Raw genomic sequence first — 25,308 nt, forward strand, 5'->3', positions numbered from 1 at the left:
CCTCAAGCAGTTCACGCACTGCGGAGGCACGTCGGGCAGCTTCGGGCAGGACCCGCGGACGTGTTGCTGGGTGCAGCGGAGACAGCGGAATGGATTGCCACAGTCCGCTGCGTGGTGTCCCCACCTCTGACATTGGTGGCATTGGAGAGGCCGCGCCGTGCCCCGGAACTCCTCCCATTGGATGGTGAGGCCAGCCAGGTGTCGGACTGTTCGAGCCTTGGCAACCTGCGCGGCATCAGCGAGGACCACAAGGCAGCGGATGAAACCCCGGTGGAGTTTGCGCTCCGACGTGAGGGGCCGGAGAGACTCGGGGCGCACCCCAACAGCAAGCAGTTCCTCCATGACCGAGTCCTGGGAAGTCTCGGAGGGGAGACCCGCCAGGACAATTCTGGGTGATGATTTCCTACCCACAGGAAATGTGTGGCACGGAATGCCATGGTCCCTGAAGTAAGTCAGAAGCGCCTCCCGGTCGTGCAGGCTAGTGGGGTGATAGCGTGGGTAGCCCCGAAGATAGTCAACAGTGAAGTTGCCCTGCAGTTTCTGCCGCAGCGCCCAGTTGCCGCGAATGGCATCGACATTGAGTTTGGTATTTACCACAATTGGCGGCATGCGCCGTGGTGCAGGACCACCATCCGGCGACAACCCGGGCGGGCGAGGGGCCACAGCAGGCGCAGACGTCGAAGGATGACCATGCTGGGTCGGCAGGACAAGACAGTCGGCCGCTGCTGGGACACCCGGCACAGACGCAGGGAGAGTGGCAGCCCCGGGACTGCCACGAGGGACGTTGATGGCCTGGCTGGGCACGCCAGGGTCCGCCACTGAAGACCGGCGCGGTTCCCGAGACAGGGAGCTCGGAGTGGCCTGCGCCGACGCCATGGCAGCACCGACACCATCAGTGGACGGCCCCGGGCAACTGGAGATCGGCCCACCGACAGAGGAGCCCGGCAGGGGCCCACCGGCGGCGAGGCTGCGCCAGGTCTCCTCGACGTGGTGGAGTAAATGGACATCGGGGAGCGAGCCCCGGCACCGTGGGCTCGCGTCAGGGCAGTCCGAGTCAATCCGGTGCAAATCGTCCGGCCAGGATGGCACCCGCGAAGTGGAGGCAGCAGGAGCGCAGCCCCGGGCCACGGCATCAATAGTGGCGTCAACCGTAGAGCTAGCATGGCGCTTCAGCGCCAAGGTGGAGTCCAGCTGGGTGCACTGGGATTTGTGAAGATCGGCCCGGGCAATGGCGCGCGATGAAGGCGTGCTACCACCCTCGTCGTCCGGGCACTGAGAGGCGAACCAGTGGCGAGAGACAATTGCCTTCGCCGCATCCTTAGATATCTTGGCAGGCTTCTTCTCAACGTGGCCACCATGAGGCGAAGTGTCTTCAGAATCTGAACTGGATGAAACAGCATGAGCAGAACGCTGGCCAGGGGTCACCCAAAATTTTTTCGCACTCTGGGAGCGACGTGGAAGGGGCGAGAGTGGTGGTTGCTCCAAAGGAATTGATGATGTGTCCAAGTCGGCCATCTTGGTTGCAGGTTTGGCACAAAGCGAAATAATCAATTCGCCCACACCCGCTATCGATTCATCACCGACGAAGCAGTACCGTCAAATGGGGTTACTTGGGACAGTTTAATTATTTAAAAGATTGTAAAACTGAATTGGTAAATTCTACAAATATTACCACACTTTACTAACTCCAGTGACAGTATGAACATTTTAAATTCCATCAATTAATCTATGTGTATGCTTTTATATTGCCCAAAAAATATATATTTTTCCACTGTCCCACGTTACACTTGGGTTGGTGTAACTTGGGACATTATTAAAATTTTATATAAAACTTTATTTTTAAGATCATCTGTCCATGTTTCACAAGGTTACATAGGACATCAATAGATGGTAAAATAAAAGTTTGTGTGAAATAGCAATTATTAGCAGAGCATCAAAAGTAAAAAAAATTCAACTACCTATTCATACAACAAAAAAAAAATTTACACATAAAAATATACAAATTCATCATTTTTGACTTTTGACATGAGTAGGCCAGTTGCAAAGTAAGCCTTGTCCACAAAAATTGAAAAACGAGTTTATGGTGGTTTTGGGTGCACCTTTGTGGTTGGTATCAGTGACAGTTAAGAAACTGGAACAAAATAATTCTTGTCCCTGTTTAAAAGCAGCACAAAATACCAGTACTGTTTCAAAACATGCCTTGTCCAAATTTGCTACTGTTACAAAACAGGTTATGTCCATCCCGAATACTGTAGCAAAATTGGTCTTGTCCTTTAAAAATCTAGTGTTTTCAAATGCATGGTGTCAAAACGGGTCTTGTCCATTTAACATTATTTAAACATTAGTAAGTGCTGTGAGAGGTTTTATAAATCTACAAATGTTGTGTAAAATAAAAAGGCCGATATTGATGAATATTGTCGTAAATATTATAGTGTCGTAAAACTATTTCACTCGTGTAGTTTTGTACTGGGTAGGCATAAAATAAAACGAGTTTTTAAAATATACCAAAGTGATAAATCTAACATCAACTTCAAACATTAATTGCTTACAGGAGTTGTATACTATATTAATTTATTATCACTTCAGCCATAGCATTAATATTGTTACTTAATTTTGGTTTCGTTTTGTTGAAGGTGCACCAAAAGAAAATCGCAGTGGTGATGTTAGATCCAAACAATTTGCCTTAAAAAAACAAGCTGTCAAAACATACATTCAATCACTACAACTACTAGAATCGCACTACTGTCGTGGCAAATCAAAACAGCAATATTTGCAGAGTTCTCTTACAATAAAGAAGCTTTGGCGTTATTTTAACAAAGCTTCAGACATCAGCCTAAGAGTTAAATATGAATACTTTAGAAAGATGTTTGTTGAGGACTTCAATATTAGTTTTGGTTGCCCATCAACAGATGCATTTTATTCTGTATTCGGTTGAAAGAGGAGATTAGTTACACCCATGATCAGGGCAGCAAACAAGATCTAATTACTCAATACAGAGTGCATAAGCTCAAAGCAAAAGTGTTTTATGAACTGCTTAAGAAAGAAGATGGTGTAGTTAGTTTTAGCTTTGATTGCCAAAAAAATCAAGTGCTACCTAAACTACCTGATCAGTCTGCTTACTGCAGCCGACAACTCTATTGCTACAACTTTACGATATGCCAGGGCACGTCATGCTCCATACAAGATCACCATAGTACTTATGTTTACACGTGGACTGAGCCAGAAAGGTATAAAGGGTCTAATGCTATTGCATCTGCAGTCTACCATCGACTAAGGAACACAAGCCTTGCTGGTCTACATACCGTAAGTCTGTACTGTGATGGCTGTGGTGGCCAGAACAAAAATAGCTCAATGATCGGTATGCTATGCAAATGGTTACAATCATATGCTCCACAAAATGTAAACAGAATTATACTGACGTTTCCGATCACAGGACATTCATACATCCCTCCCGATAGAGTCTTTGGCCTCATTGAACAAGTGATAAAGAAGAGGGAAACCATAGTTGCTCCTGAAGAATACTATAAACTGTCCAGGGAGCATGGCCAGCTATTTAGACTAGTAGAAGATTATAAGGTTTATGATTGGAAGAGTGCAGCTGAAGTAATATTAAAGAAACCTGGTAACTGGCATTTTCAATTTTCTTCGTTCAAGCGGTTCGTAATACATAGTTCAGAAAATGGAAGTGTTCTCGTAAGAGGAGAGCCTAACTACAAGGTAGATAGATGCTGAAGCTGCTAAATCAATATGCAGGCGTGGCAAAACCATTTCATACATAACACCACAAGAATTGAAATTGGGAGTACCAATAAAACCTGAGAAACTAAAAGATGTGGAAAGCCTTTTGTGTAAGCATTATGGAAGTGAATGGAAAGACAATCCCCTTCTTGGCTGGTACAGTTCTATCCTTGAAGACACAACAGTAGGTGAGGCAGAAGATGCTGAAGATGACATTATCATGACAGATGATGAACTTAGTATATAGTATTTAGGACAAACTAAGAAACTGACTGCTCATTGCAAACCTTTAATTTTTTTTATTTGCATATGTATGTTAAAATTGTGTTGAAAACAATGGTAAGCAAGTCGGTTTGTTTAGTGTTCTTAACTTACAATTTAAATGACCTGTCTGTTCCAAAGTCTGCATCTGTAGCTAAAATACACAATATAAATTTAATTAGTTATAATGTACATTCCTTTAGCAAAGTGCATCTTGTCCAAACCCAGCAGTTTCAAAATAAGCCATGTCCAGCTGACTGTTGCAAAATAGGCTATGTCCAAACAATTTTATTTAATTTAAGACACCCCAATTGTGCAATTTGTATGCTACTTTGTGCCGTGGAAAGAAGACTCACTAGCAGTTTGGTAGTATTTTTTAAATCACTGTTAACGCTTGGTAAATGGCGGCAGCAGTTTTTCCTGCATTACGCAAAATGATGTATGCTGGACAAGGCTTACTTTGCAACTGGCCTACTCACATCAAGGTGCAAATTATGCTTACCTATAATAATTCAAAGTAAACTAAACATGTACATTGAACAAATATCTGCCCCTACTCATGACCTTAATTGGGAAAATGACTTTCAAGATTTGCTGTTCGTTTACATCAGCAATATCATCAATAATTGGAAACACAAACATACTGGTTTGTTTTCCTTCATAACATCGTAGGAACTTGCACCGATAGGTTTCGTCATTTTTTGTTGAAAGGACTTGTCCTACAAACATCTTCTCTTTCTGTTTCTTTGTGCCTTCATTGTATAAAAGTTTAACTATCACGAAATCATCTATGTTTGGCTGGATATGTCCCAATGGTTCTTCACAACCCACATGTTCAGATTCTACATCTGCTTCCTTACAACATGTGTCATTAGATTCTTCATCGGTGTTGTCATTAAGCACTTCTGCTCGATAGTTTTCAAAATCCAATTCGTCACTTGTATCGTGAACTGAAAAATTGTCACTGCCAGATTCCGTGTCTGAGTCTTCATTGTTGCACCTCTTTGTTTTTCTCTTCTGCGTGACAAATGAACTTGAGCTAGTTTTATCGGTATGTTTCCTTTGGCTGGAATCTGATGTACTAGGCTGTGGATGGTGAACATTCTTATTGATACTGTTGGCCTTTTCTTTGATCATTTGAGGTGAAATGCTTTTTCCTGCAGCGAGCTGAATTTTCTTTCGCCTTTTCCGTGTCTGTGTCTCTGAAGTCCGTTTTTTCTGTAGAAATTCTTCAAAAGTTGCGGTCCAATGATTGTTTCCTTCAGAAATCTTTCGAGGTTGGGAATCAATGGGATAGATTCCACTTACCCTGAAGCCACTTAACAAGTTTTCACCTGCTCTCTCAGAAAGATTATTCAAACACAGTGCCAAAAGCCGTGGAAAAGTGTCTTTTGGTATAGTCCCACGATGCTTGCTCTTCCATTTCTCCAACACTTTTCTCCATTCAACCTTTAATAGTCTGAAAAACGCTAGATCTAATGGCTGGCACAGGTGAGTTGCATTAGGTGGCAGCAGTACAAATTTTATGTTGTTTCGGTCACATTCTTCAAGTACTGACGTAGAGATATGACTTGAAAGATTATCTCCGATTATGGCTTTTGGCCCTTCACCTAAAGTCTTAAAGTATGGCAATGCCAAAGAGATGAACCAATCCTCAAAAATTGGGCCTTCGAACCACCCTGACTTTGACCTGTTGTACCTAGCACAGCGAGGTCCTCCCTCTATCTAGGTTTGAAACAAGTGATCAGCTTTATAGACAATGTAAGGGGGCAGTGTGTGTCCACTGGCTGTTCCAGCGAACATGACTGACACACTACACTTGGAAGAGTCTACTAAACGTTCTGGGTGTTTGCAGGTTCGTCTAACAATAACTTTCATTCTTCCCGGATCATCACACAAGTTTGTCTCATCATAGTTCATGATAGCTTCAGCGGGAATGTCCCTCAGTGTCACCTCCAGCTCTGAAAAGTATTCTTTGATTGTCTCCTGATCCACAGCAGCCCTGGCTCGCTTAATATTTTCACTCATCCTCACTTTCAGCTGCTCGGATTGCCTCTTTAGAAATGTTTTAACCCAGTCAACACCAGGCATGTTATTTTGGAATCTAGGCTCTTTCACACCAGCCTTGTCGAGGTAACTTTTGACAAGCAGTCTCGTGTCAAATTCTGACATCGGAAAACCCCAATCTGCTGTTTTGAGTAAGGCATGAGTTAATGTTTCTTCTTCAGCTAATGAAAGTACACATGGGCGGCCATATTTCTTCATATTTTTTCCCGTAAGTTTACGAGAAAGTGTGCTCTTCGGTACACCATACTTAGCTGCAGCTTTCCTTAAGGATAATTCATTGTTTCTAATGTCATTTAAAGCATGCTGTAAATTATCATCCGAAAAATCATGGTATTTTCGGGCCCCAACCTGCCGAACGTACTGCAGTGGCATCAGATTGGACCTTTAACAAAAAAACATAAATTGCTAGTAGGTATGTTAATGGCCTTCCACCAGAAACAATTAATTTTAACACCTTACTTGATTGTGAAGCTAAGTGCCAAATAGTAAAAGTGCAATTTTTCATATTACTACCAATATCAGTACTATTTGTTATACAAATCTGCATTGAAATAACCACATTTACTCAAGTGAAGATGCAGTAACGAGTTCATAATTTAGGCACTCATATATTATCATATGCGACTCAAACACAATATATTTGCTTTCAGTCGATATTAGTGCATTGATTTGAACAGGAAATGAAACCAGTATAACTTGGGACAGTGTCCCAAGTAACCCCAAAAACACACATTTATTTAGTGAGTAATTTTATTTTCTCAAGTTGACATTAAAATGATAGCTAATACATGTCCTGGCTTGCTAAGAAGTGAGGTTATAAGTAATTATATCAAGTTAATAAATAACATTGTTTAAGCTTTTGTTAACAAAGTTTTTAAGCCAATTATATTAGAAAAAAAGCCACACTTAGTTAATATTACATAACATATACACCTACCTTAATATTTCATGAAAATGTTTAAAAATCCAAAGTAGAACATGTGCTGTCTGTCGTATTTTGGCACAATCTCAAAGATGATAGTATACATTTATAAAGACTATAGACTGTGGGTCCAAACTGTCCCAAGTTGAACTGAAGTCCCAAGTAACCCCATTTGACGGTATGTTTACATATCACCACGAAATTAGAAACACTGTTTAAAATGTAAGTAGGCAGAACCCCGACGCACAAATACTTGTGCAGGCGCCCTGAAGTACGCAGATGTCAAAAAACAGCACTTCGCAGCACAAAGCACCACCGAACACAACAAACTGAAACCAAAACACGAGCTACCAGTAAGAAGCTGTACACTGGTCCGCAACACACGAGAAAGTGGCCTGAAAGTCTTGGATTGCTCCAGGACTTTCATGAAGTCAGCCAAGCCTAATTGCAGGGCCAGCTGTTCGCGGGCGGGGTAGTGGGCCGTGCTGGGGCCTCTTCGACTGCCATGGTCTCCACAGACGCAGTAGCTGCCCGTGGCTGTGCGGGCGCAGGCGTGTGCCTTCTCTGGGCTTCTGGGGCATGCTTGGTTGCTAGCAGTTTGTCCTGGGCAGGCTGTTGGGGCCTGTCCTCCATAGGCTGAGGGTACTTGCCCTGGCCGTTTTTGTGGCCTGTGAGGTTCTTTTTGTGTGACCTGGGCTGGGGCTGTCTCTTCCCGCGCTGCTAGGGTTTGTTTGCCAGCACCGGGTAGTCCAGCTCATTATAGCTGGGCTCCCAGTGCTGCAGAGGCACAAACCTGTTGTCGCTCGTCATGAACAGGTACTGACCGAGAGTCGGGGGCCCCCATGGGTTCTGCCTCGGTGGGCTGAAGTGTCCAGGAGGCGCTGGTCGCTGCTGCGGGGCCTGCGCTGCCGTTTGCTTGTTGGTTCGCATGTCGCGGCGAAACTGCTGCTCGCGCGCCTTACGGACCTGGGGGGGAAGGTGCCTGCAGCTCGCCTTCTTGTACTCTGCGCAACCCTTGTAATTGGCGCAATCCTGCAGCTTGCAGTGAGCGCACCTGTTGTAGGCAGTCGGTAGCGCAATGGGGGCCACTGCACCACCTACAAACTGGACTTGCGTTGCAGCCTTTGCCTACGTGGCCAAACCGTTGGCAGTTGCTGCATTGGTTGGGGCCGAAGGGACGCTATAGTCAACTTTTATTAGCATGCCGGCGAACTCGCGCAGTGCGTAGATTTTTGCACTGTCGCAGGACTGCGGCACCTCGATCACGAGCGCGTCGCACTTTTCACGCTTCTGTTGGTTCTCGAGGAACAGTTTTGTACTGGGATGTCTGCTGTGACAAACTCCTGCTGGAGAAAGTTGTGTGGGGTGAACCGGTGCACGCCGCGGAGGATGAATTTCTTTGGTATTTCACCACTCTGTAGAAGCACAGAGTGCTGAGCACCTATGGCCTGAAGGGCTTTATCGCGTGGTGGTACTCCGCGATACTCTAGCCGTAGTTATTACACAGAAAATTTGGTCTTTTGTTTCCAACCCCAAGTCACATTAAAAGGTAATGAAAATTGCTGAAAATTTTCAATATTTTGGCATATTTCAAGGTCATTTTTCTTATGTATTCCAAATGTATTTAATATATTTTTATACATTTTATGTAAGCCTATAGTGTTCTCTTTTTATCAGTAAAGACAAGAAACTACTATCTTTTAGTCAAGGCCAACAATCAACTTTTAACAAAACCTCTACGAGGCCTTATTTTTGCACGCAGTAGCGAAGATAATCAAGCCCTGATTCAAAATGGTGGCAGATAAAAATTAAATAATAATAGTTTTGAGCTATTTACTAATAAGACTTTATTGGGAAAAAATATTAAAATTTTCTAAAATGGTCAAGCCACGCCTTGGTGATTTCACACGGAATGACTGTGGGTGAATGATTGTGAGTGTGAGTGAGTGTGTGTGTGTGTGTGTTCTACTCGAATGATAATGGCTTGTGATTTTCTGTGAATTTGTGGTATTTCTGCGCTTCTAGGTTCCGCCGAGAGTGACTTAACCCCCCCCCCCCCGCCAGAGTTCCGCTCTCTAGGGGTGGGGGGGGGGGTGGGGGGGGGGGGGGTAGTCCTTGTGCCAGACAAATTGTTGGTATAATTTGGGGGGACCAAATGAAACTTACAGGACTTGATTATTCGGTCATGAGGAACTGAAAAATTAGTGATAGACATCTCAATATGGTAGCTTTTAAAAATGGCTGCAGACAGTGAGGCATTCAAAGTCATATTTCTCAGCTATGATCAATCCAATTTTAACAATTTTTTTTAAATTAAACATTAGAGTCACGTCTTCAGTTTTGATTCTTAACTAATTTCTTGTAACTGTAATAGTTTTTGAGAAATTTTGAAAAAGGCTAAAATTTTGGCAGTATTGTAACGCTGTTACTGCCATTTGCTGAAAAACGAAGCTTTTTAGCAAAAACAACTATGAATACCAAATGAAGCTAATAAAATGATCTTTAATTTAAAAAAAAACATTCATTTTAATCGGATTTTTGTAGCCTGAGAAACGATTAATTGTTTATGATGAATAAGTGTCCAAGTATCCTTGTCCCAACTGCTAAAATAATATTATTTTGGTATAAATTGGGGGGACCAAACTAAACTTCCAGGACTTGATTATTGGATGATGCTAAACTTAAAAATAAGTGATAGACATCTCAAAAGGGTAGTTTCAAAATGGCTGCCGACAGTGAGTTATTCAAAATCATATTTCTAAACTATAGGTTGTCCGATTTTAACAATTTTTTAAAAACTAAACAGCGGAATTAAATCTTCAATTTTTATGCTTAACTAAGTTCTTGTTAACTATACTTGGATTTGAGAAATTAAAAAAAAAAAAAAGTGCTAACATTTGGACATTATACTGTTTATACTGCCATTTGTTAAAAATACCCTAGCTTTTTATCAGGAAAAATTACATTTAACAAACAAAGAAATTAAAATGAATTTAAATTAAAAAAAGCAATTGATTTTTTAAATAATAGCTTAAGAAATCATATATTCATAAATAATTCTGAATTTTTTATAAGATGACAAAGTTTTCCAGAACTGTATACATAGTAGAATGCTGAACTTGGAATGTAACTTTACATTCAAATGTTTTTATTTAAATTATTGTTTTTTAAGTGTGTTTTGAACTCGTAATCTTGACATGTGAGAAGTATTCAGTCACCCACTTGGACCACTTCCTTGGACTCTAGGAAATGCAGATGGATCACTGAAGAAAACTAATAAAGCTAAGTTTGCTCATCATTTGGAAAGTTTTACATCACCTTGTGAACTACCAAAAACAAAATCTGCTTGTATAATAGATGCAATGTGTTTGCTGCACGCAGTACACGGAGAAAACCGAACTTTCGAAGAATTGTGTAAGGATATTCTTATTCAGGTGTTGAACATAGGGCGCTAAAGTCTGAGAATAGATGTAGTTTTCGATGTTTATAGAAAAAACTCTATTAAATTGTCAGAACGGGAAAAGAGGGATTCCAAAGATGGGATCAATTTTAGCTGCATTAAGAGTGGCCACAAAATAGTTTGTTGGAGAAGGCTTCTGCAAAGTGGTGAAAGTAAGACGTAAGTTAATACAATTCTTGGTGGACTCTTGGCAAGGTGAGCAATGGAAAGAAATGATTGGTGACGAAGAAGATTTTGTAACATTGGAAGAGACATGCATCAAGATCACATCAAATGGTTCTGAAGCTGTGAAAGACCTAACATATACTCATGAAGAGGCAGATACCCGCATAATGCTACATGCTAAACATGCTGCCATTAATTATCCAACAGTGCTTTGTTACTCAAATGACACAGATGTTTGGTCATTTCAGTTGGTCTACACTTGGATATGAAGGCTAACTTATACATTATAAAAGGGATGAAAAATCACATAAGAGTAATTGATGCTGGCAAAATTGTCAAAGCAATAGGTTCAGAAGTTGCCTCTGCAGTAATAGGATTCCATAGTTGGTCAGGCTGTGACAGTGTGAGTTCTTTTTCTGGTAAGGAAAGATCCTGGGGTTCAAACTGATTTGCAAATGCAAAGAATACCTCAGACCATTTACAAGTCCAGGTATTACATGGACTGTTTCTGAAGAATTGTTCAAGACTATCGAGAAATTCACATGTGAAATGTATTGTAGGAAGACAAAAACCGAAAGTGTCAATCAGCTTCGCTATGAATTATTTCGAGCCAAGGAGGGTCAAATTGACAGCTCTCAACTACCACCATGCCAAGATAACTTGAAACAACATATACTTCGTGCTAACTTCCAGGCTGGAATATGGAAGTTAGGCCTTGAAAATGTTCCTGTTATACCCAACCCAGAAGTACATGGATGGATAAAGGACAGTGAAGGACAATCACATATACATTGGATGGTCGGAGCATCAGCGCCGGAAGCTGTACTTAATATTCTGTGTTGCGATTGTTCTGCAAAAAACTGCAATATTACGACTTGTACATGCCTTTAAAACAAATTGCTCTGTACATTAGGGTGTGCATGTAAAGTATGACAAAATTCAAGCACTTTGGAATGAAGTTACGGCCAAGCCATCCATGATTACAACAGTGATTCTAGTACTGACTCTGAGGTTTGAACATGGGTGATGAAGTTAGAACTACGGTGCTTACAGTTGTCAAAATTCCAGAAAAATGTAACGAAAACAAGAAATTGTTCTCCCATTGTGACATAAAGTAATGAGACATAAAATTTAATTTTACTAATCTATCTCACTAAAATCATAAATGCTGTATTAAATTATTGTAAATATATTTCACTTGAAGTGTACAAATGTTAGTTCATCACCTTATGAGAAAGTTATACAAACTAGGAATATAGGTTGAATGATGTATATTAAAAACCACAGTGATTATAAATTACTTCTCCAGTAATGGTAATATATAAAAATTGAAAATAATTTTATTAGCTTCATTTGCTTTTCATAGTTGTTTTTGCTAAAAAGCTTAATTTTTCATCAAATGGCGGTAACAGCAGTACAATGCTGTCCAAATATTAGCACTTTTTTTTTTAATTTCCTCATAACCAATTATAGTTACAAGAACTTAGTTAAGCATAAAAATTGAAAATTTAATTCCGCTGTTTAATTTTTAAAAAATTGTTAAAATCGGACAACCTATAGCTTAGAAATATGACTTTGAATAACTCACTGTCGGCAGCCATTTTGAAACTACCCTTTTGAGATGTCTATCACTTATTTTTAAGTTTAGCATCATCCAATAATCAAGTCCTGGAAGTTTAGTTTGGTCCCCCCAATTTATACCAAAATAATATTATTTTAGCAGTTGGGAGAAGGATACTTGGACACTTATTCATCATAAACAATTAATCGTTTCTCAGGCTACAAAAATCCGATTAAATTGAATGTTTTTTTAAAATTAAAGATCATTTTATTAGCTTCATTTGGTATTCATAGTTGTTTTTGCTAAAAAGCTTCGTTTTTCAGCAAATGGCAGTAACAGCGGTACAATACTGCCAAAATTTTAGCCTTTTTCAAAATTTCTCATAAACTATTACAGTTACAAGAAATTAGTTAAGAATCAAAACTGAAGACGTGACTCTGATGTTTAATTTAAAAAAAAAAAAATTGTTAAAATTGGATTGACCATAGCTGAGAAATATGACTTTGAATTCCTCACTGTCGGCAGCCATTTTGAATGGCTGCCATTTTTAAAAGCTACCATATTGAGATGTCTATCACTAATTTTTCAGTTCCTCATGACCCAATAATCAAGTCCTGTAAGTTTCGTTTGGTCCCCCCAAATTATACCAAATCATGTCATTTTGGCCTCTGGCACAAGGACTGGGGGGGGGGGGGGGGCGCACTTCTCATGCTAGTGCTTCTTCTGCTGGCAGTCTGTCCTGCGTATTCGTGTTGAATTTCGTATATGTCTGTGAGTTGATTTGCGGCGCCTAGGGGGCCTATTGGGGCGGGATGAAAAGGTCTGGCCCGACCTCCCCCCCCTCCCCCTCGCCCCGGCTCAGGGCCCGACTAATGCTGTCGTGTTGTCAAGCTGGGACACCCCTACTCTCACTTCCTCAGGCCTAAGTTTGGTCTTTAATTACGACTGGCTGGCCTGGTTTTGAAGCGAGCCGCCCTCGCCTAGCCACTGCTGCCTGGAAGTGCGTGCGCGGCCGAATTGTGCGGTGGGGGGGGGGGGGGGGGGCACGCCTCGGCTGACCTCGGCTGACCTCGCTGGTACCACACGTGGCACAGGAATATTATCAAGGATGTCCAGCTACTCGGGTCTTCCCCTGCTGCATGCTGGTCGCCAGGCCCCCGTGTGGGGGGGGGGGGGCGGCTGGCCACCCTGGGCTCGTGTGTGCTGCGTTGTGTCGCCATCTGTGGGCTGGTGTGTTGTTTTGTGTCTGGTCGTATTGTTGTCCGTCCTGTTGCATTTTTCTTAGTCAGGGGCTGGTAGTCGTGGTCTGCGGTAGGATACTTCTAGTCTGGGTCGTAGTCTCCAAGCTCCCGCACTAGGGCGTTCCTGTGGGCCTCTGCGTTCCCGTAGAAGCGCACGTTTAAGGTGATGATGGTGTGGGCTATGGTTTGGCTATGTGTGATGTCATGAAGTGTGGTGGTTCGTGTGTACCTGCTGCACCCAGTGATGAATCGCAGTACCCGATTCTGTGCTACTTGTAATGGCTTTATTACGTGGTGGGCTGCGTAGCCCCATTTTCCACGCCATAGAGCATAGCTGAACGGATGATGGCTTGGTAGATATGGGCCTTCGTCCGGATGGGCAGTGTCCTCCCCTTCAGGGCTCGGTTCACTCCCATGCTAGCCGAATGGGGTGATAGGGATTTACAGATTAAACTTAAATGCACGCGATTCCGTCAGTTATTGTAATAGAAAACTAAGACAAACACAAAATTGTAGATATTATAAGCATACAGGTTTCTACGAAAACAATTTTAATTTAATTTAAGTTTTTAAGTTTGATATTGTAAAATTTTAATTTTGTCACAATTATCAGTCAGTATGTTCTACCCCCTTAATCATCTCGTAACAACGTTGGTCATATCTCAATCTCACGAAAAGTCCTTGGCTTTGGCAATGTATCTGGTTAAATATACAAGCAACACCAAATTTTTTAAATGAATATTGTGGAAGTGCCTGATGTATAGGCTGCAATGCACGCTGGTAATATGACGTGCTCCGCCGGCGGCGGACAAGAGATAAGGGTCGCGTGGAATGAGAGAAGGGACGGCCTAGTTGCCACTTCGCCTATCTCCCCCTCATCCACCCCTTATCTTTAGCTGTCCCGCGACAATAAACCCGTACTTCAAGTGATTTTGTTCCTCGGTTCAATTCTCCAGTTGCTACGCTACAGCCATGGGAAGAAATTGTGTTCCAAGATCTCACGACCTTTATCTCACCTTAGAAAGTCCATGAAAAATCGAATGAAGCTTCTTCCAGCATCTAAACGTCAAAGTAAATGGTATATATTTATATGATGCAACAATTATTTTAAGAAAATGTAATTGTAACCTTTTTACAGCTGGTAAAGTAAGATGAGGCGATGTTGTAATCAGCATAACAAAAGCGTAACGCTTACAGGGTAACTATCACATATATTGATACATCACTTCTAACGCGCATAGCGGCCACTCGTCCATATGATTTTTATGGGTTTTATGGCTAGAGTATGCTTTTGAAATGATCATAGTCAGTACAGTATATAATTCTGTAGTGAACAACCGGCTTAGGGCTAAAGGTTTCCAGCAGGAAATGAATATATATTTCATTCGTAAAATGTTTTTATTGGCCTTATAGGTTGTGTATGGTACATGCAGCCTTACAAGAAAAACAATACACATTTTAATGTTTTATTATTTTGCCTGCCTATAAATTCAGCAAGCCTTTTTAAGAGATTGCAAGCAATACAGTTTAAATGTGCAACATGAAATGACCACTCTATGCGATATTCCCCAGTATTATTTCAGGTGACCGTAACTGAAGTCGCTATGTACCTTTGGAAGGAATTTGGATCAGAATTTCGGGTGTTCCATGAATTTAGTTAAAATTGTATCATTTTTTTTATATAATTTATTTGTCCATCCGCCCCGGACTGGCAGACGTAAAGAGCGAGCGTTGAATAGCAACAATTTCACAAGAAACTATCAAAGCTTAATTACTGCATAAAAATGTGATGAAACTATTTACTTAAGAGTGCGCGATACATGTGGTTCCGAGCAGCAAAATCGATGTTTGTGGTGGAGCAGATTCTGTAAATGCCATGACATAAATTGTATTTTGGTAAAATATTATTTACAGAGTAAGGATGGATCTTAAAATGTTATTACTAGAAATTTCGGTTTGCGTCTTATTTTATTAACTAATTATTCCTAAAAACGGCGAAGTTTAGTAGACGAATGCTAGTATAATTTGATTGGAAATGGGAAAAAAAATAATAATATTATACAACACATATGTGTGCATGAGTTAGAAACAGCAGGATGCATTTAGAAGCAATACCAGCTGAAAAATCTGTTCCGCCATAACCTTTGTAATCGGTAGACGAAGAACGAATTTTACACATCGCAGTTCACGCGTCCATACACAGATGTCGGGCACTCCGCACGCAGAGGTTCATTGTAGTAACAGATAACAGATGTCGCACATGTCGGAGGTCGTCACTACTTGTTTTGTTGTATCGCGCTACCACGAAGCCACATTTTTAAATTGAAATAGGTGGGAAACGCTGCAATTGGTAACAATAAGACGCGTTTTATAAATAATAGTGACAAAGGAAACCTGCTTCTTTCTGCAAGGCGGAAAAATAAAAGTTAGGTAACTTATTTTTAAATTGATGATATTAGTTTGTTTTTTTATTCCAAAATCTTTAAAACGAGTGTATAACACTTTCCATGTATCTGAATATTTCAAATAACAGCAGCGCAGAGACTAGCATCCGAGACCGGCCGCAGCGTGGGAAGATAGCGCGGGAAAGGGCGGGCGGCGCCGGGCTGGCGGGGCCAGTGCGCAAGCCACGTTTACACGCTGCGGCCGGAGGTTTTTTTCCCCCCTCGTTGCAGTAATAGTCGTTAATATTTAATGATATGTTGTTTATAACGACAAAATACACACAAGTAATACCAAATATATTTAGTTCGAAAAGTTAAAGAAATAAAATGGGGGGAAAAGGGTGGGGGGGGGGGGGGGGGGGGGCAAATGGGCCAGCCCAGATTTTCTAAAGGCAGCGATTTTACGAATGCCATCCTTGGAACCGTGAGCCAAGGGCGCCCATACCCATAGGCAGGGTAGGGCCGTGGCCCCCTCCCCCAGCTTTCAGGAAGAGGAAAAAATGTATGGGTTGTATATTATATATACTACACTATGTATTGTGTTTGTATAATGTATATGGATGGTGGTAATGCCACACTGACTTGTATACTCTATGTATCTATTTCTCGTATTATTTTCAATTATTCTATGGGCATAACATAGCTAATTAAAAGTTATTATAATTTATTGGGCGCCGTTGCTATACTAAGCGAGAGTCCGTTATATATGTTGGACGTAGTGAATTAACTACGGAATCAAATGAATTAAAATAATAAAAGTAAAAAATGTAATTGTGTAGAGTGAATGGGTATTACAATTTAAACACCACACAGTTTAATGAAAAAAGACATGCAAACAACTATAACAAATACACTGAACAATATTAATTCTAAACAAATAATTACACAAAAACATTAACACTTCTATTGCCAGACACTGGGATTTAATGGTTTTGTTATGAATAGTGATAAACTGTGCAGATTATTAGTGAGAAAAAAATTCTGAATTGATCAGGTTAATTGTGGTTTTCCTGGTTATGTGGATCTGGTTCAAAATTCAGGATACATGTAGGCACAGATTTATACTAAAGTTCGTTACATTGAAATTATCATTTGTCAAAAGTTCTTATACGAGAAACAGTTTAATGGTTAATGTATTCAAATTTCCGTAATTTACCGTCGATCAGTTTCAGTAAAATATACAAACACTAATTAGTAAACTAGCAAACTGATAAGGATAATATTTCCTGGAGTAATTCAGCTTCAGTTGCCTGAGCCAGTGCCTAGTAATTCGGGTCAGCCCGACAACGCTGACCAGACAGAGCGGAAAACTGTTCCAGCCTATCAGGACGCGCCATTGGTATTAACGCCACCTCGCGCGATAAGAGCAGAAAAAGTTGAGGTCAAGCCGATATTTTGTAATGCGGAAAGTGCCGAGATCGGTGATTTTTCAGAGTTTAATATGCTGTTATCTTCTCAAACTATTAACAAATTATGTTGTGTTTTATTCTCTACAAATCAACGGTACATTTGTTACAAAACACGAGTCAGAAACGTCAAGTGTATTAAAAAAGGTATAAATAAGAAGTTTCGTTCTGCAGTTGTCAGGCAGATGACAATACTAAACTATTAGGTATGTAGTGTAGACTTGTATCTAAAGTATCTAAAGTATCTAAAAATTTTACTTTGTAATATTTTATGTACCAGAACTGTTGAACGGTTTTTATTTAAACGAAGTGGTGTTGTATCACACAGTAACATCCACGAAGCGTAAAGGTTATAAAATGGACGCCGAAACAGTTAAGCATAAAATCGGCGTTCCTTTAAACGAGAAAAAAAAAAGATCTATCCGCTCTGTCTGGTTTGTATGAAACGGGCGTCATAGTCCAGTGTGGTCTTGTGCTTCTCAGCACATCAAAAAGCCGTTGCCTCGGCTGCTTCAGCTGACTCATCCCACGCTATCAGCAGTCCTTCATTTGTCTTTCTCACTCACTCCACTACCCCCCCCCCCCCCCCCCAACCAAACCAGGTGGCATTTCGTTTTCCTACTAGTTCGTGGGATTTCCACATGATGCCGCGCCGTACGCTCTTCTGGCCGAATGCAACGCTATCCTACGAGGAAAACATGAACCACTTCAACTGACCGCGCGCGAGAAAATATTATCTCCCACGCGCTCTTAAACTATCAAAAAACCTATGGACGTCTAAATCTGGATCAGAGATTTTGAAATAAATTTTAGGCATTAGTAATAAAGATTCCGCCGGCTTTCGCAGCCATTGTCTTGCATTTATTGGCCAATAAATTTAGGCATTAGTGTTCCTAAAATTAGGTAGTTGATACGCCGAGCCCTAACAAACCCGCAGGCACATGGGAACCTGTAAAATAAAATAAGGTATCAAAGTTTTTAAAACTAGTCAGTGCTGAAATTAATGGTGTTGAAATATTGGATGTTTTAAAATGAATATTACTAAGTAGGATATTAATACATTGTTATCAGTTAAACAATTTCTTACTTACAAGAGAATGTAATACTATCATCATGCCAATGACTACAATTATAATACGCACAATGTTATTATGTTGCTCTTTTTTATAACAGGGTTGTATTTGATTCGAACAACAGGAAAAAATTATTTTTCTTTACATACTATATTTACGAAATTGTAGTAATTCGACAGGCCCTTGAAGATAATTTAATATGGTAGCCATTGATTAGGCCTATGTTAAACAAAGTTAATTGTAAGTTAATTTAGATGGTTCATAAGGCTGGAATATGTATATATATATATGTATAAATTACATTTAGGTTTATGTAGTGAAGTGGTCACTTAGTAACTGAAATTACGTTTATTTTCTCCCATAATCTTCAGTATAATTTGCGCCAAACTTCTTAGCGGGCGAATTTTCACGATGTTGTGCATTACTACATCAAAGAACTTCTGACTCAATGTCCAATCGTTATCTTGGTAATAGTCTGCTTACAGCCGAGCTGTTAGCAATTTAAGCTACGGTGAACAGTGCTTTTCTGAGGACCATTGAGTGAGCAACTAGATGGATGAGTCGTTGTGACATTGCTTGGACAGTTATTAGTAGCAGCGATTTTTTTACCTCTTAATTTATGATTATATATTCAAAATACTGAACATTTAAATGACATGTAAAGCAAGTTAAATTGTACAACTCATTTAATATTGTAAATAGATAGGTAAACTGAATATTTCCATCTTTTATTTCAGACTGTTAAATAAAATAATAAATGTTGTTTATTACATCCACAGCGCACGCTGTTCACCATGTATTTGAAAAAGATAAACATGAACGAACTATTTAACTGATAGAATTAGTTTATGAACATTTTATAATGTGCCTGAGCATTTAAAATCTAAATGTATTCTAAATTTTATTCTTTAGGTCAGATCAGTGCAAATAACTATTTACCCCAAAAAAGAACATATATTCAAGCCGGTGCATACAAAATACAACTGCAATTCATATTAGAGCTGAAAGAGTTGAGGAAATTAGCTAAAAAGCTAAATTAGAATTAAATAGAGCTGGAAAAAAGTGTGAATTAAGAATTTGTGTGAAGCTATTTCATTTTTATCTGGGAACCACAACTTCTTAATTATTTTTTTATATTCACAGGAAAAAAACCACTACAAAATAGTTACTTTTATTTTTAAAAAGTAGAGAAATGTTCGTTATAGCTGTAGGTTTTCACTGTGATTTTTAAGGTCTTGCGTGTTTCGGCATAGTAGTGGGAAAACCTCGACAGAAAAGTAATAATATAAAGATACGCGAGGACTGATAGCCATAGCATTATTATCGTTCCACAATTCGTCTTGCTATTTTTAATACATGAAATAATTAAACAATTATAAATATTTAACTAAGGCTATTTAGATGTACATCTCAGTAAGTTTTTTAAAAGAAACATGCTACGGAAAATTTTAACATAATAGGGCTAGTTCATCTTACATTATTACGATGCGGAAATTAGGATTTACTTTAAATGCACTTAAATGAATCATTCTTGTCTCCAGTGATGATTAAGATGTGAACAAACATTTTATGAATAATTTTAGTTTTCATACAGAATATTCTTCATTGTCATTCTCAACATAAGAACAAAATATAGCATGTTATCCTGAGCATTTCATTAATAATAAAGTCTTTAAGTAAAATCAGAACTAATAATCATTTTAAAAAAGTTTGTTTTTTTAATCCCTAAAAACGTTTAATAAGATGATAGGATTATACAATATTGAGGTTTTGTAGCGATACATTTCATTAACATATGACCATTTTGCATCATTAACATGTCTTTGTCTGAAAACAATATTTCCGAATCAAATGCCAAATCATAACTGTGTAATAAGCATGCTTTCTTAACAATAGTCATGTATTTAACATTTAGTTAAAATATGTATTTGTACTAATTTCTTATTTTATTATTGTTAAGCACATTTTATTCTTATTTTTATTTTACAGTTCGGCTGTTTGTGAAGATTTTAATGAGCATTTACCAAACCTCATTGTTGAAAACAGCCAAATTGAGAGTTCTTCATGGATAAATTTACAAGGAAACAGGATATTCAGACCCTCATATGTAATACCATATTTATTAAACCTACAAGAAAAGCACACAAGACAGTGCAATGCAGGAACCATTCAGTTCAAAAAAGAAATCGTCATGGTCTTTAGAATATTTATTTCCTATTACTTTTAATCAGCCAAATGTATAGTAGAACATTGTAATATTAACTTAATGTTTTATAGAATAATACTTACAGATCTCAGCCTCTTTCGCACAGTGGATTCATTCTTGCCCAATCGAAGTCCAATCTGGCGTATGCTTAATACTTCCTCCCTCAGACTTACGGCTATCTTCATGTCTTCAGCAGTGAAAAGCTTTTTGTTCGTTGCTCGTCTCCGTCTACCCTTTTCTGCACACATAAAAGACATTCCTTTAGTGTTTACATATATAAAAAACAAGCATAAACAGATAATTAATTTCTTTAATCCTCTTCCCTCTATTAACGTTCATATTATATGATGAACACAGCTGGAATAGTGGATCGGGTAAGAGTACGCAAACAGTGCGGGCAAGAGTACGCGCGAACTCTTAGCCGATATCACCGTGAGTACTCTTGCCCGACATTGTAGTGATTACTTAAAAATCCAACAGATGGCATCAGATGCTACTTTACGGGAAACATACTCGGGGGCTACTACAGGAAGACATTCATCAATTCTTACACTACTTGACAATGCACATCCACCTTACCAGCATTATCACATTCCTTATTTTATAAGGTATAAATATTACAGTAAACAAGCAGAAAATATGTTCTTACCTGTACACTCTACAAATCACGCACTACACTTTCCGTCCAACTACAACTGGAACAACAGTTAGGAACACAATGGCTGGCCGACACTAGTTTTTCGCCCCATGTTGCCAACTTTGCTGAAATGGCACTGCGTACTCTTAGACAATGCGAACTCTTAGCCACCTTTCCCCTACTTACCTAAATTTGTGTAACATTACAACACTGACGAGAGTTTATATGTTTGAAATGCCAATTTTTTTACTTAGCATAAAGCTAAGTGTAATTAATAAATCATATTTGATTTAATAGTAGACAAATCAATTTTGATACTTCAAATAATCACAAACCAAAATCGCACCATGGAGAAATATATTTCTTTTTTACGATCTACATTGTAACTTTACAAGTTTACCTGGGAATCTAAATATTGCTTGAGTTTCATCGAATACCTATAACAAAATAATTATACATCTTTGGTGTGGTCGTACATAGACCTTTCAGGGGTTTCCCCCCTTTTCTTTGTTGACCCGGCGCTCTTAGCCATAAGGCCCTGTCGCCCCGGGCCCCCACGGGCGTGGATATGGATGCGACATATACGCAATCGGAAAAGCCGCTAAAGCTCCGGCTATGCACAGAGGCTGAGAAACCCTTCCCAGCATGTCCACCACCTCGGCCCCCTGCTCGCTCAGCTCACCTTAGCCCCTGGAGCAGCACTGCTGGCGCCTACATCACACTGGGACCCCTCAATCACCCAGTGAACCCGCGGTCCGGTGGAGGCCGTCCCGGTGTTGTACAGTAGTGTCTCGCTTATCCGACATAAACGGGTCAGCAGAAAGTCGGATAGTTAAAATGTCGGATTAATAGGGCATTGCTAATAAAAACATTATAAACGTAAAAATTTGCTAATGTTTTAAAAATTTCAAACCTAATAAACATTTTTACAACCAAAAAATAACAAAAATATCTGGCTGAATAATAAGTTGCAGTACCTAGAGTCGGGATCAACAAAAATTATTATGACACAAATTGTCGTTTATGTTTCCGATAGAATAGTTTTTATTTTTGAGATGTCGGATAATACGAAATGTTGGATAAGAAAAGGTCCGATGAAAGTGACACTTCAGTATTTGATTATTTGTGCATAATTCAGTCATATTCATTTAGTAAGAAAATGAAAGTAGGTAATGAAAATAAATCATCACATTGCGTGGTTAAGTTTATATCAATCATTTATTGGAATTAAATAAAACCTGCATGTGTAGTTCCGATGCGAGTGGTAAAGTCTCTGTTTTCATTGAGTAGAATTTGTGATTTTCCGGAGGTTCAAAGTACAGGAGGGGCTTTTGGGCGTTATTTATTTAATGCCTAAATTAAATCAAAAAAATACTAAATTGTTTACATGGAATTATGTTAATATAAAGCAGTGTTTACGTTTACAGTAGTCAAATGTCAAGTCGAATGACTGTGAAAAACGGGGAGGTTCATCGCAGCAATGAAGGTAATATTTTTGTGTCCAATATAAGTTATAAGCCGAGGCTCCAGATTGTAAGGATCTCAAGGCAATCGTGGGCTACATATATCTTGGGTGAAAAATATTGGGTCAAGTAAAGTATTGCATTAAATGTTCTGGACATTTATAACCCGGAACCACGAGATGAAAATAAACTGTAGAAAAAAATGATAAAATGTTGTTTATTTATTATTAATTCTGCTTGCGTTTTGTAACATATTGTCCCAGCCTAATCAAATGCTAGTGAATAGGCCTCAAAGATATAAAGTTTTTATTGGTAAAAAAGTATTAGCCTGGATTAGTATATATTGCACTGAATAATTTCTGTTTGTCACACAACATATTCTTTTCAATCCAATGTTAGTTTAATACGGTACAATTTCAAATTTATATAAATATAGTAACATTTGAAACAAACAAATGGTACATATTTTGCTGAATGTATAAAATATTTATTGTACTTAAAACCGATTGGATGATGATATCAGGAAACTAAAAAAAGTTACGTTAACTTATTAGAATATTGTTTGCCAAAATCGAAACCATTGAAATAAATATATATATCCTTTATGGAAATAACTTTAAACTGAGAATACACAAAAAAATAATTCTGTTTTAATTCTTGAATCACTATATTAGGATTTTGCCCTTAGTTCTGTGGTTTTTTTTATTTTGAATATAATTTTGTAGGTAATATTCTATTTAACTTTTCCTTAATCCTACCAGACTGCCTTTCCCACCAGCCGGCCAAATGGTCCACGGACTACTATTCAATATATCCATGGTTAAACCAGCAAGCAAATAGCACACACCGCCAATTGGAAGCAGAAGGTACTGCCTAGCTGCCCTCGGATAGTAAGCAGAGCGACCCGGAACCGCCTGTCTTCGGTAGCCCATAGCCCTTGGTGCGAGCGTCACGTGTCAGATAACGCTTGGCAACACCGCGTTGTAATTATCGTGTCCCCCGCTTCTACCCGGATGACAGCAGCGCCCGGGAAGAATATATGTCTGTGATAACGAGTGTTCAACTGATCGCGACTACTAGCGCTCTCCAGCGGGACAATCACAACCGTGGCCTTGAACCGAGCACCGCGCTGGTTTGCCTTGTATGTGATTTTACCATAGTAGTTTGGAGTCTAGTGTGAGGCCCAGATATTTGGCAGTCTTTGCCACAGGTTGTCCGTGTCGAATAGTGAGAGAGGTGGTGGGGCTGCGGCCTGCGATGGGTGAAGAGGACGGAGACTGACTTGTCTGCGTTGGCTTTGATTCGCCAGCGCTCCAGCCACTCCTCTAGTCTACACAGATGTTCTTGCATGATGTCTCGGAGGCCCCCGACATCCCCCCTGTCGCGTATATGGCAGTGTCATCCGTGAAGAGCTATGTTGTGGTGTCAGGTGACGTTGGGATGTCTGCCACATACAGTGCGTACAGGAAGGGACTGAGTCTCGCCCCCTGGGGCACTCCGCTCGCGATGGGCCTGGGCTCTGAGCCACCTTCACTCGAAAGAACCGTCCCGCCAGAAAGCTAGCAACAAGGAGGACGTACCTCGGCAGGAACTGCCAGTCGTGCAGCTTGGCGAGGAGGCCCTCGTGCTAGACCTTGTCAAAGGCCTTTTCAACGTCCAGGAACACTTTGATCATGTGTTCCTGACGTTGAAGACCTGGGTGGCTGCTTCGGTGAGCCGGGCCAGCGGGTGAGCCGTGGAGTGACCTTCCCGGAAACAGAACTGGAAGTCCGGGATCACTCCCAGCTCCGCCGCGTGGCTCTTCAGTCAGCTGAGAAAATTGTCTTCTCAGCCAGCTTGCTGAGCGCGCTCAGAAGGCTGATTGGCCTGCGGTTCTGCGGGCTCTTCCCAGGCTTCGGCAGTGTTATGACATGAGCCTAATTCCAGGCCTGCGGGAAGTACCCGGTGCGCAAAATCGCCCTGAGCAGTGCCGCCAGGAAGGTCACCGCCTTGTCAGGGAGCCTCCTGAGCATCATATTGGACACCCTGTCCGCTCCCGGCGCCTTCCCTGGTGGCAGCTCCCTGAGCGCGCGCCTCACCTCGGCTGGTGTGACGTGTTCCAGTGGGTCGAGGGGCGGCGGGCGGCGCTACCAGTCTGCTGAGCTGTCTGTGGACTCTCCCCTCTGTCTCGTCAGTGAAGTCATCGTCTTGTGGTTCTTCGTTGGGCGTAAACTGTCGCTCCAGTGCCTCCGCTATGGCCTCTGCTTTGTCCCCTGGTGTGTAGGCCATACCGTTCACTCCATGGATGGCGGGGATTGCCGGTGCGCCGGATCCCCTTTGAGTGTCGCGGCTAGCTTCCACGTCCCTCCTTTCGTGTTGCTCAGTGTGCGTACGTGGTCCTCCCATTCCGTCACTCTGAGTTTGTGTGTCAGCCGTCTTAGTTTGGTCTTAAGTCTGTTATACGTATTCTTGTGTTTTGGCAGACTGGTGCATTGGTACATGTGTCTCTATGCGTTCTTGTGGGCTATCAGTATCTCCACCTCTGGGTTCTCCTCTCTGAGGTGCTCCCGGGGTGGTGCAGTTGTTGTTGCGCTCTGTTTTAGTGTAGCCGTGAAGCATCACACGGAAGCATCTACGTCGTCCTGTGTCGCTATTTCCGCCGTGGGGTAGTCTATGTTGTCAAGC

The sequence above is a fragment of the Bacillus rossius genome, chromosome 10 (genome assembly GCF_032445375.1).
Source record: "Bacillus rossius redtenbacheri isolate Brsri chromosome 10, Brsri_v3, whole genome shotgun sequence".
Lineage (NCBI taxonomy): Eukaryota > Metazoa > Arthropoda > Insecta > Phasmatodea > Bacillidae > Bacillus > Bacillus rossius.